This window comes from Antedon bifida, chromosome 6 (assembly GCF_963402885.1).
Source record: "Antedon bifida chromosome 6, ecAntBifi1.1, whole genome shotgun sequence".
NCBI classification, from domain to species: Eukaryota; Metazoa; Echinodermata; class Crinoidea; order Comatulida; family Antedonidae; genus Antedon; species Antedon bifida.
The window spans coordinates 5,462,628-5,474,805 of record NC_136231.1 but is presented as its reverse complement, the minus strand read 5'-3'; the positions used below and the strand labels follow the sequence as shown (position 1 = coordinate 5,474,805).

The window sequence follows — 12,178 nt, the reverse complement described above, 5'->3', positions numbered from 1 at the left end:
CGTATATTCCCAGCAAAACCTGCAGACGAATTCAGAGCGCAGTGTCACCCAATCCGCCCCTCAAGAGCTTGTGACAACAGAACACCAGTTGTATTGATGTAAATTGAGCTGTCGGAGACAGATGCACTGATGCAAACGGTAGAGGTTGTCACATCTCTACCAACAACTACTGCGTCATATCACATATATATATAAATTATGGTTAATTCTGACATAGGCGAGCACAATGCAAAAACTTCGGTACAAATCTCCGCCTTGGATACCTACCTTATCTATCTCAGATGTACCGCGAAACGTAGATTTGATAACATTAATGTGCAGTTCGACGCTATTTTTCCATATTTCTATCTTAGCAAGATATTATAAAGAGTTTTTTAACAACATTTATGATTTCAACAGTAGATTTTCTACTCAATTTCAATTCTTGGCGGTCAAGTTATTTCCGGGTTTATGATAAGTTCACCTTGCAGCAACTTGGTTTCAACTATTTTCTCTCTTTTATACACAAGGGAGCAGTTAAAATAATAGATTTGACCCTAACGGTGACTGGAAACAGGCACTTTCCATCAATCAATACAGTGTCCCTTTGGAAGACGGAAGAAAAAAACAGATACTATCGTAGGACTGGAGCTTAAGTTGGCCATTAGTCATAGCCATTTTAGTTTTTTGTTTATTTTAGGAACGGACCGCGCCTGTGAAAGGTACAGTAGTTAAAAAATAAAAATTATACTGCTAATTAATAAAGATCAAATTAAATATACGCCATAAAGAATCGGAATATATTGTGGGTAATAGTATTATAAAATTACATAGGGAGATTTGATGATAAGACATTAATCGAGTGAAATACCGATAGCTGAGTTTTATTAGGTAAGCTGGCAGGAATAACTGTAGGCTATCTGTGTCCTGTTAGGACCGAGATGTCTGCCCATGTTGCAAGCCGTAATGTCTTCTTTCTTGGGCCGAAATGGCCCACTCTGTCACGGCAGTTAGTTTCAAAAGATGTTTAAATTAAATAATGTATTAATACTTATTAGGATGATATTTATTTGAATAAACGCCTCTCCAATAAAACATCACTTTGAATAATAATCACCCTCACCCCCCTCCCCCCCCCCCCCGAAACGAATGTCAAGCGCATTTTCAATAATGGTAACCGACAGAAAACGTAAAAGAAGAACATTATCATTCCGGGAACCATCGTCTACACTTCCTAGAGGGGGAGCGAGCGAAGCGAGCTCACCCTCTAGTAAGTGATAATTTTACTTAATAATTCCCAAATTTGTCATATTAACTTAAGTTTTGACCTTTTTTATTCGATGAATTTAGAGAATTAAATCAATTATAATTATTTTGTTTGGCAAGTAGTGATTTAAATTATTGTTGGTTTTTTTTCTAAATATAAATTTCAATGTTAAATAATTGTTTATATTACTTTTATCAACTAAATTTTTGTTTTTGCTTAAAAGAAAATAATCTGGAATATCTTGCAGGTTATATACAAAAGCTTTGTTTAGAAAGTGCTAGTAACTTGTTATTTTAAATCTGAATGAAAACTATTATATTATTAATTAAGTGAAGATAAAAAAATTTAAATTTAAATTTGAGTAAGGCCTTATAAATAGAATTCATATGCAGTATTTATTATGAAGAAATTCAAACAATATATGGCGCCCTCTTTTTTGAACTTCCACATTGTCAAGTAAAATCAAACATCATGCAGTATTTCAACCCTCCTAATATTTGTTTATATTACATCAAATTTAAGCGGGTTACTTACTTTTTTAGCAACATATCCTTATAGCATACAGTAATATACCTTATTGTGGTTTACCACTTGCTTTACATTACAATTTTAACTTTAATTTCTGGTTAATGTTCATTGTAAATATTATATTATATAAACTATTTTTCTTCGTGTATTTTGTCTTTTCATTTTGTAAATTCTTTTATTAGTATTGTTGTGTTTGTTATAATTTTGTATAATATCGGCCTACGTATTTTCTGTAGAAATGTAGTATATTTTTTAATCTGTTGCATTTATAAGTAGAATATTGTAGGCCTATGCTGTTCATTGGATGAAATATTCTTGTTAGGCCAAACATTTTTTATTTCTATATTTGTGTATCCACGAAATAAAAGGCTTGCTAAAAGCATTGTTTCTTTTGTATCTTTTTTTTGCGTGTGTATTTAATTTTGTATTTTATGACTGCTTGTAATTTAAAGGTAGGCCTACTCCTCACTATTGCGCGGATGATTTAAACACATTGTAAAATAATCCTAATAAAAAATGTCTATACAGAAAATACATAGAGAAATGTTAGTCAATTCATTTGTATTGATAATAAATACTGAATATAAAATGAAAACAAAACTGGACATTATTGCACATTATTACTTCTTTCTACGAGATTCTCAATAAAATCGTTTCATGTGATCGGAGGCTCCTGACAACGTCAATAAAGTGTCAACAAAGGTGACAACAAACATGTTACCCATATTCCTTATATTAATAATTAAGTGAAGATAAAAAAAACACATTTTAGTAAGGATTTATAAATAGAATTCATACGCAGTATTATTATTTAGAAATCCAAACAATATATGGCGCCCTCTTTTCTGAACTTTCACATTGTCAAGTAAAATTAAAACATCATACAGTATTTCAACCCTTCTAATATTTGTTTATATTATATTAAATTTAAGCGAGTTTTTTAGCAACATATCCTTATAGCATACCGTACAATACCTTATTGTGGTTTACCACTTGCTTTACATTACAATTTCTGGGTAATTTTCATCGAAATATTATATTATCTAAACTATTTTTCTTCGTGTATTTTTCCATGGAGTAAAGAATAAGTTACTCCATGATTTTTCCTTTTCATCTATATATAAATTATGGTTAATTCTGACATAGGCGAGCACAATGCAAAAACTTCGGTACAAATCTCCGCCTTGGATACCTACCTTATCTATCTCAGATGTACCGCGAAACGTAGATTTGATAACATTAGTTTTCACATCGATGCTATTTACAACGACAAAATTTAGCGTTACCTATCGAAATTTGTGGATATCACAGGGTTATTTTCACACACTCGCGCTGTTGTTCAACTGGCTTCCGGGTCCGTCACTTCCGGCAAAATGGCCGTTGGTGGCGCCATTCAATATTAAATAAAAAAATATTTTAGTGGTTCAACGTATCGTGAACTACTGAAATTAATTTGTTTCAGATATTCAACTAATCAATTATATTGATTAAAGGCATTTACTTTACGTGAACTACAATTTGTTTTAGTAATTTAACTTTTATTGTGTGTGCGGGTGACATTTCGCTTATTTCAAAATAATAATAAAAATGTCTGAGCCTATAGAGAAAATACACAGAGCAGTGACAGCGATATATTTCATTCGATGTATTGTTAGTCAATGTCTTTTTATTGATAATAGATACCGAATATAAAATGAAAACAAAACTGACATTACTGCACATTATTACTTCTTTCACGAGATTCTCAATAAAATCGTTTCATGTGATCGGAGGCTCCTGACAACGTCAATAAAGTGTCAACAAAGGTGACAACAAACATGTTACAGCAATCATGATAGGAATATGTTTACTTTTTTTTGTTAAAGGTTACCTTTTTTCGGAATTAACAATGTAATAAATTGTTTATTTTCCAATACAGAAAATTGATTACAAGGTTCTCAATAAAACCTTTTCATATGATCCGAGGCACCTAATAACGTCATTAATATGTTTACTTTTTTATTCAAAGAAGTGGAATAGCAACGTGATTATGACCTTTATCTGTCAACTTTGAGGCCGTGTCTCGGCAGCCAAAACAAAGTTATCGGTTATCAGGTAAGTAATTAAAAGTGCGCATGATCAGTCATTACCAAATAACCAGGTGCCCATCAAACGTAACAATTTGTCCTTCAGGTCAAAGATTAAAAATTATTGCATTTATCCGATAATTTGAATGAGATAATTGTCGGTTAATTTTTCTCGAGTGGAATCGGTTAAACGCCGTTTCCACCGGCAGTTTATTCGTTAATTAGTTTATTAGTGTTTTCGTACACAGTATTCAGTGTTACAAGATCAGTCAATCTATTGCAGGCACATTATTAATGTTTCTGTAGTATCGTTGGGACATGATAAATTATCGTCATTGCCATTTCGTCGCCATAATGCTTATAATACCAGTCATGATCATCATCGTCATCATCAGCTATCATTTGTAATCAAGATCACACCATTACAATTAATTAATTTTAAAAAGACAAAACCAAACAATTCTTTAAAACACAAGGTACAACTAATCGAGTCAAATAAGGAAATTGGTATTGTAAAATGCCTCTTATAAAATGGTTTTCTAAATTATTTTCATTACAATGTTTCTCGTAATAGGCTACATAAGCCTACATACTGCTAATTTGGAAAATAATGTCAATAAAATGAACATTAAAAAAACACTTCCCTGAAAAATAAACAAATCTATGTATCTGCCAATAATATCTGTCTCTGTTGACACTACAGTAAACCATGACGTAAGCTAATAGATAAAAGTGTATGACCAAACAATAATAACCGATAAGAAAGTTTAACGGAGCTAATTTATCTAGATGGCCAAAGTTATTAAAGGCTATTATGCAAGTGGTCAGCTGAATTTACTGGCATAATGTACATTGTGCAATGAAAATAATAAAAAAGAAACAGTTGACCACTTTATTTTTGATTGCGCTGGACTTGCACAAATAAAAGATGAGTTGTAAAATGAACTTAAAAACAAACTATAAATTACTGCGGACTCCATCGGACTATTGTATATAAACACTACTTGTTCCTTGACAATTATATTTTTGACCATCATTGTAAGCAATATCTGACCACTTCTTGGGTCTATAGGAACAGGTTTTACAAAAATATGTGACCTATTTACCTACCACCAAGTATATTGTTTTATTTGTATGTTTAACCAATTTTTGTTTTGCATAATAATTGTAATATTTTGCTCTTTATTTTATTTACTTGAAGTGTTTAGTTTATACAAAAAAAACCATTTTAAACTTTCTCTTTTCTTTAATGAAGATCATAAAAAGTAAATTGTATCCAACTTTGAAGCTGTACTGGGATGTTGAAAATTTCCCTAAACACGCAGTTTTTACTAATACTACAAATAAGAACAAGGTTATTAGTAGTGCTATGTTCATAGCAATGGATAGAGATGAGGAAACTGATTACACATGCACAATGGAAACGAAAGACGTACATTGGTGTACATCTACCGTTGTTATTAAACGTCATATTGTGGTCAACATCAGTGCAACTGCATTTATGGTTAACCAATCTGCAGACATTTGGTGCAAAGCGTTTGAATGGCGGAATCGCGGAAGTTCATTGAATGTTCAAAGCAGCATGCCTACACATGTTGAAGAGATACTCAAAGAAGAAATCCAATTTCGATGGAATTCAACGAATGATGCAATTTTTAATGAGTCAATACAACAAGCTAATTTATCTCACAAGTTGTTCATCAGACGTGTTTCTTGTAAATTGCATGGAGAAAACATAACGTGTACAGTGAACGCTGGTGATATTTTGAAATCAACGAATATGACGATCCAAATTGAAGAATGCTTGACATACGAAACTACCGCAGAAGTTCACAGAATACATACTGATATAACGAATGAAATTCTAATTTCTGATGAGTCTCGACCCTCTGAAAAATCTAAAACTGTCGTTAATCCTATTATTACAATACTTCTCTTATCAGTTCAGTCAATTATGTTTCTATATATTATTCTAATTACCAGCTTACAGTGTCTGAGATATTTCGAAAAAATAACCAAATCCGTATCTGTCTACGAATAGCATTTAACAGGCAAGAATTCTTTGAGACATTATTTAGCATTAATTATGTTGTCTTTCGTATATTCGTCCCACTTTCTCCATTCCATTTCACTTACTAACTATGAAATTAAAAGTTTCATCAACTGACGTTATTTTCAAATTAATAAAATTCATATTACAGTAAACAAAAGGAAACGTTATCTCATGTAGACCTACTTAAAATTGCAAAAAAAAAGCTTAATGCCCGTAGGTATAAACGAATGGAGATAACGATCAGTAGAATTTTAACGATTTTGATTTTCAATGTGCATATTTTATATACTTAACTTTTTCTGAATACTTTATATCTTATATGTTTGTATTTGTATGTATTGAGGGCTCTTAGTGGTCAGTTTCTTCACTGGAACTGAAAAATCTACCCTCATTAAAGATCGATGGTAGTAAATGGATAAAATAAATAAAAACCATCTAGTGTAATATTATAATGCAAACAATTTCATCTTTGAACAAGAACTCAAATGTCAATAAGCGGACTTGGGTAAGAACACTGTTCAAACTTTGGCTTTTTAACTTACGAACAACAAAAATGACGACTTAAAAGCAGTTAAGTTGAATTCAATTGCACTTATATGCAATGTATTCAACTTAAGTTTAATTCAGAGGTAAATGATAATGATTGTTGCCATTTTGATGAGGAAACGTTATTTGAGTATTCAATTCTTCTTTTGATGTAAATGGTGGTTTATATTATTATTATAAAGCGTTCGCTTGAATAGATCCAAGAATGTATCAATCAAACATAATGTAAATACATCAATGTATTTCTCGCGCTTTTTTATCATTTTGATAGAGGTTACAGTACATTATGGATGATGGCTGGCACCTCTTAAAGTATTGCACAGCAACATATCTCCAGATGTTTTTTCTTTCATACAATATCTGGACACGACACTTACTACATCGTACAAAATTAAGAACTTCATAGACAGAAATATTTACATCAGCGGTGTGTGTGTGTCAATATGCTCGTCGAAAACGCTAAGGGTAGGGCCTATATTTTTTTTTCAACTATTAGACTAGTATTATTCGGCTTTGGTTATACTTGTCCCTCTTTCTTTGTAGCTTCGAACCTGGAAGTGATAAAAGAGACATTTTGGAAAAGAACTAGTCTGTTAAATCTTGCAGATCCAATTCCCACTTTGTTAATTAAAACGTCGACTGTGTTTTTCAACTAATTACACGCGTTGTTAACTTATCTTTGGAAACTGGTCTATTTCTATTAAAGAAATCGGGGTTTGATCCAGAGAACCTATTTTATTATAGACTAGTATCAAATCTGTATTTTTTTTGGAAAAGTAATCGAAAATTTGATCCGTTTCAATCATCGTATAAAGCACATCACAGTATTGAAACTGCTCTGTACTGCGTGTTAACAACTATCCTCCGTGCGATGGATGTCGGAAAATGAGTGCTGCGTTTGATACGGTGGATCATAATATTTGTCACACATCCCATGTTATTACTTGAGGTAAAATTATCCTATAACAGTTGAGATATAATATTCTCCCTTTAAATGCATACAAATCTGGCCCAGGTCATATCTGGCCTAGGTCATAAGACTATTAAGTAATAGTTTTCAGCCTGTAAGATTTTGTTGGTGGTGATCTTGATTATGATTGCTTTATAAATTTCTTTGTTTTTAAATGCATATTTTGTTTGATCAACCTGTATAATTGATGCCTTGCACTGCCTTGTTGATTGTGAGAATAAAGAAAAAATAATGAAAAAGGCAATAATGATAGTGATATGATATGATATGATATAATACAGAATAAAATAATATTAAAGTCAACGACACTTATTCAGAGAAAGATCAAACAACCTGGCTAGGCCATTATCAAAAAATAAATAACAGATACTATCATAATCACGCTGCTGCTTATGTAACGTACCTAATTTAACGTTGTCCATTAAAAAATATAAACATATTAACCTATCGGTGTAACCTGTTTGATAAGATAAACATAACATGTTTGATTTAATATGACTTCAGCATTCGAGTTAGTTACATTGTGTTACTGCAATTCAAAGAGTCAACATTCATTATCAACTCCAAGGTATGTAGTGTTACTTTATACAATATTATATTCATATTGTACCTCTTTCCGTCCAATTATCTGTAATAAATAATATGTTACCAAAGAATAAAATGTCCTGAAACAAGTATTAACAAGTATATAAATTTTAAATTGAAATTGTTTATGGCATGCTGATCTATGTTATATATATTTTTTTATTTATTTGTATTTTATTGTTAACCGTTTTTGATGTTGTATTGTTTTGTATGTTTCAAACCTGTTAGTGGCGGTATTTATTGCTGTTGGTTTTGACTGAATAAAATAAAATACAACGTGTAGTTTACTAAATTTAATTATTGAGGATCAGACTAGTGATATATTTCAATAATTGAATTATTTACATCTAACGTATTGGTTAGCCTTTCCAGTAAATACATTGTTTGGTATTTTCAGACTAACGCACCGAGCACAGACGACAATGTACAAATACGTCATATTTATCATTGTACTATTTTTCCATAAAACTTTTGCGGTCAAGTTTCTTTATCAACCAATGGACAATTCAGCAGTAGAAGGAAGTGAAGCATATGTCAATTGTATCTTTAAAGATGTTCCGAAAGACATGAAACAAAAATATGAAATCATTTGGACCAAAGGGTCTTACATTATCAACCAACCAAGTAATGGTTTTGATCTGGACCGCATTAGTATTCACAATCAATATGGCAATGCAAAACACTTTTTAAGGATTGATCCAGTAGAGAGAGAAGATGCAGGAGATTACCAATGCTTTTTACAATATAATGGCAATATCCTGCTAACTTCCAGAATTGGGAAGCTTACTGTACGTGAGATACCATCAGATGAATATCCAATTGTTAGGTTTAAAAAGTCAGTTTATAAGATTGGAGAAGTTGCCATTGTGACTTGCTTGTGTGAAAAGACAAACCCTGAACCAGAGTTAGAATGGGATTTCGAATCACGATTTCATGTTTTACGTAATAATAATACACACATTTGGATTGAACAATCAGAAACAGCGTCTAAGCTTACAAATGGCTCTTCCTACGTTTGTAGATTAAAAGTACCAGATGAAGTTGCTCCAAGATATGCTGAAAGCGAACCACTTTCCGTCATAAACAAAGATTTAAAGGAAACTACTGGCGTGATGTCGTCTGTTACCTCCAGACCTGTTTCACTGACAACAACAAATAGACTTACTAATGTACCAGTGATAATTGACTACGATATCAGATTAATACTTATTATTGGTTTGATATTAATGTCACTGGTTAGTTTAGGACTAGGCCTATATATAAAAAAAAAAACAACGCACAAGGTCTACACAAATTGTTCTAAAATGCTCCGACTCAGTGTTGCAACGGCTCTGAGCGCTAACTGGCTAACACTAACAGGACCCCGCGATGAAGAAACATTAAATAAAGTAAAAACAAATTAGCCTAATACTAACTAGATTTGAACCCGTAATGGCGAGGAGCTCTCGCACACAACGCGTCTGATACGTAATGCTTGACTGTACGATATGTTTTAGTACAGTGTCGGGGATGACAACTGCTAAGGAGCAGGTACATATTTTTATCCGTGGGTTTACGGAATAGGTCAGTTTTGAGTGTACCATTTTCTATGGTCACTATAGTGTCCAAAAAGTCAACGCTACTAGGGCCTAGTGGATTTAGTAGCTGTAAATTTGATAGTTGGGTGGGCTGAATTAATCATTTAGGCCTAGTCATTGGCTAAAAAACAACGTTATCATTTTAATATGAGTGTTCATGATTGAGGTGTAAGATTTCTTTTGATTACTTTTTGTTGAAAGCTATTACCTTTGTTTAATCTAATACATTAAATAACTGTGTGACGTGTGGGTAAACACACATTTTAAATTTTTGCTCTATAGTTCACTATGTCGGTCGGTCGGTCGGTCGGTCTGTCTGTCGGTCCGGTATCACTATGCATTGTAGCACGCGACTTAATGGCTGTTGGCCTTGTTTCTAATAATTTAAAGGGGGGTTCCGGGTTTAAAATGAATAGTAAAAAATGTAAAATATATTTGTTTGTCTCTTGAACGGTAAAAGTTTCAATTTATATAAGCGCCCAGTGAAGCAGAACGAAGGCTGTGAAATGAGGCCAGATTACAAGTGCAGCTACGGCGATATGACACTGTGTTACAGAATAGGAAATTCGTGAAATGGTCAATCTTCCGACGACTCGTTATCATTAACCATATCAATTACTTTTGTAAAATTATACTTATCTGATGTAATTTTAGTCGGTCTTCCCATTTATGAAGTCAATTTTCTATGAAAATTTATCAAAACAGTGAAAACTTAGATATGTTTGCACTTTACGTTTGCCGATTTTCGCACTGACTTAGGGAAAGCCTTCAAAATCAATGAAGCGTAACGTATACATTCCTGCTGAGCGAGCTAGGAGAGCGAGACGATGATACACGTGCTCTCTCTGCCCATGCTTGGCATCGTCACGTGATAAGCAGATACAGTATACAATACCAAACTGGTCGGGTCGAGTATACCCCGTTTATAATCACAACATAAACGATGTACAGTATTTGATTGAAGGTCGACTCGACCTACCGGAATGGTATAGATAACATAGCTCGAATGAGAGAGTTGGAATATTTGTAAACATAAGTATTGCTAATTTTAACAAGTGTAGCCTATAGTAAAAGGCCTGGTAGTATCAATTCGAATAGGGTCTACTACACTAGCTAGCTCAATTTTTAACTGGGCCGGATCGGCCAGGTCTCCTTCCTACTACCTGGTCTACTTGCTTGATGCAGTATCTTATTTTTTGGAGAGTAAACTAGGCCTATTTTAGGCCTACTTAGACGATCGGGACACCATACGTGCGGACGGCGATCGGACCTTGTTTTGCCTCAATATTTACAGCCGATTTTGTAGAACGTTTTAGGTTTAGATTGTTTAGGAGTTTGGTTGATAGGATGGGTTTGGATCCACTGAGTTTTGTTATTTATGGGCCAATCGTTTAGTAGTAGGCTAGCTAGGCCCATGATGGGCCCCAATGTTTTAAAACGTAGGGTAGCCATCGTGGCATGAAAAAATGATTTAGGCTAGGCCTAGCCTAGTACTTGAAGCCGATAATACGATCTGAACTATTCGAGGTATAAAAATAGTATAACTGTATATAATCTATATATAATCTGTACCATGGAGTAATCTGTACTAAATTTTGTATTTCATTAAATGTCAAATAAATATATGCTACTACTGTTATTATTACACTTTAGGCCTAGCTTAGAAAATCTACAAAAAATGTATTTCACAATGATCGGGTGGTCGTGGTTTGACAGGGGAGAGAGATGTAAATTAGTTGCCAAACACAACCTACATGACGTCGCGAGTTTGGAATCCACTGATGACGTGATTTTGTGAATATCTCATGAATATTAATGAGCTTCCCTAAGCTGCTGAAAAACAGACTTTCCATGAATTTACCCTAAAATGTATATGAAATTTAATTTTTTAATTTCTCGTTATTACTTCTTCATTCTGACATGTCTATATTGTTATAATATTTTTTATTTAATAAATAAACGATATTTAAAAGCAATTTTAAACCCAGAATCCCCCTTTAAGTTTACTTCGCTTTACAACAAAAGAGGGCGTCAAAATCAAAACAAAATTCAGGCGTACGTGTGTGCCTAGCCTAGCTAGCCTAGGCCTATTTTTTTTTTTTTAAAGGATGTGATTCTTCATAATTATTATCGTAAACAATTTGTCATCTGTGTAAGCCTTGTTATTAATATTTGTGAATATAATAATAATAATACTATAATAACTATAACAACCTAGTTAAAATACTAACTAGGCTAGGCCTGGGTTGATCCCTACCACCCGTGTAGGGTAGACTAGCCTAGCCGGGGATTCAGGGACGATTCGGCCCGGGACTATTCGGCCCACTTTTCGGCCGAAACATCCCACTTTGTGGGCCGGGCCGAAACGTCTCACTTTAGACCAAATTCATATTCATTTTTTTTGGTATTTATCAAATTTTTAAAGGTGTTTAACAATCCGTATTTTATTGATATTGACAAAGTTGATATAATATATATAATAAATTACTAAAAAAACGTAATTTTTTCAATTTATTACTTCGAAAACCATGTTTATTTCGTGCATTCGCCAAGCGGCCAACAGAGGGCGTAACTTGTTTACATCGTTCGCGTGACTAAAAAATCATC

The 12,178-nt window shown here is 33.1% G+C and overlaps 1 long non-coding RNA gene across 1 annotated transcript in view; it reads right to left on the bottom strand.

The window, feature by feature from the left end:
• Nucleotides 1-10,567, bottom strand: part of LOC144845296 (uncharacterized) — a 190,422-nt gene extending 179,855 nt beyond the window's left edge. Inside the window, exon 1 of the long non-coding RNA XR_013612532.1 lies at nt 10,305-10,567. This is a non-coding gene — a long non-coding RNA (uncharacterized LOC144845296). The remainder of the gene's footprint in view (nt 1-10,304) is intronic.
• Between the last annotated feature and the right edge of the window lie 1,611 nt (nt 10,568-12,178).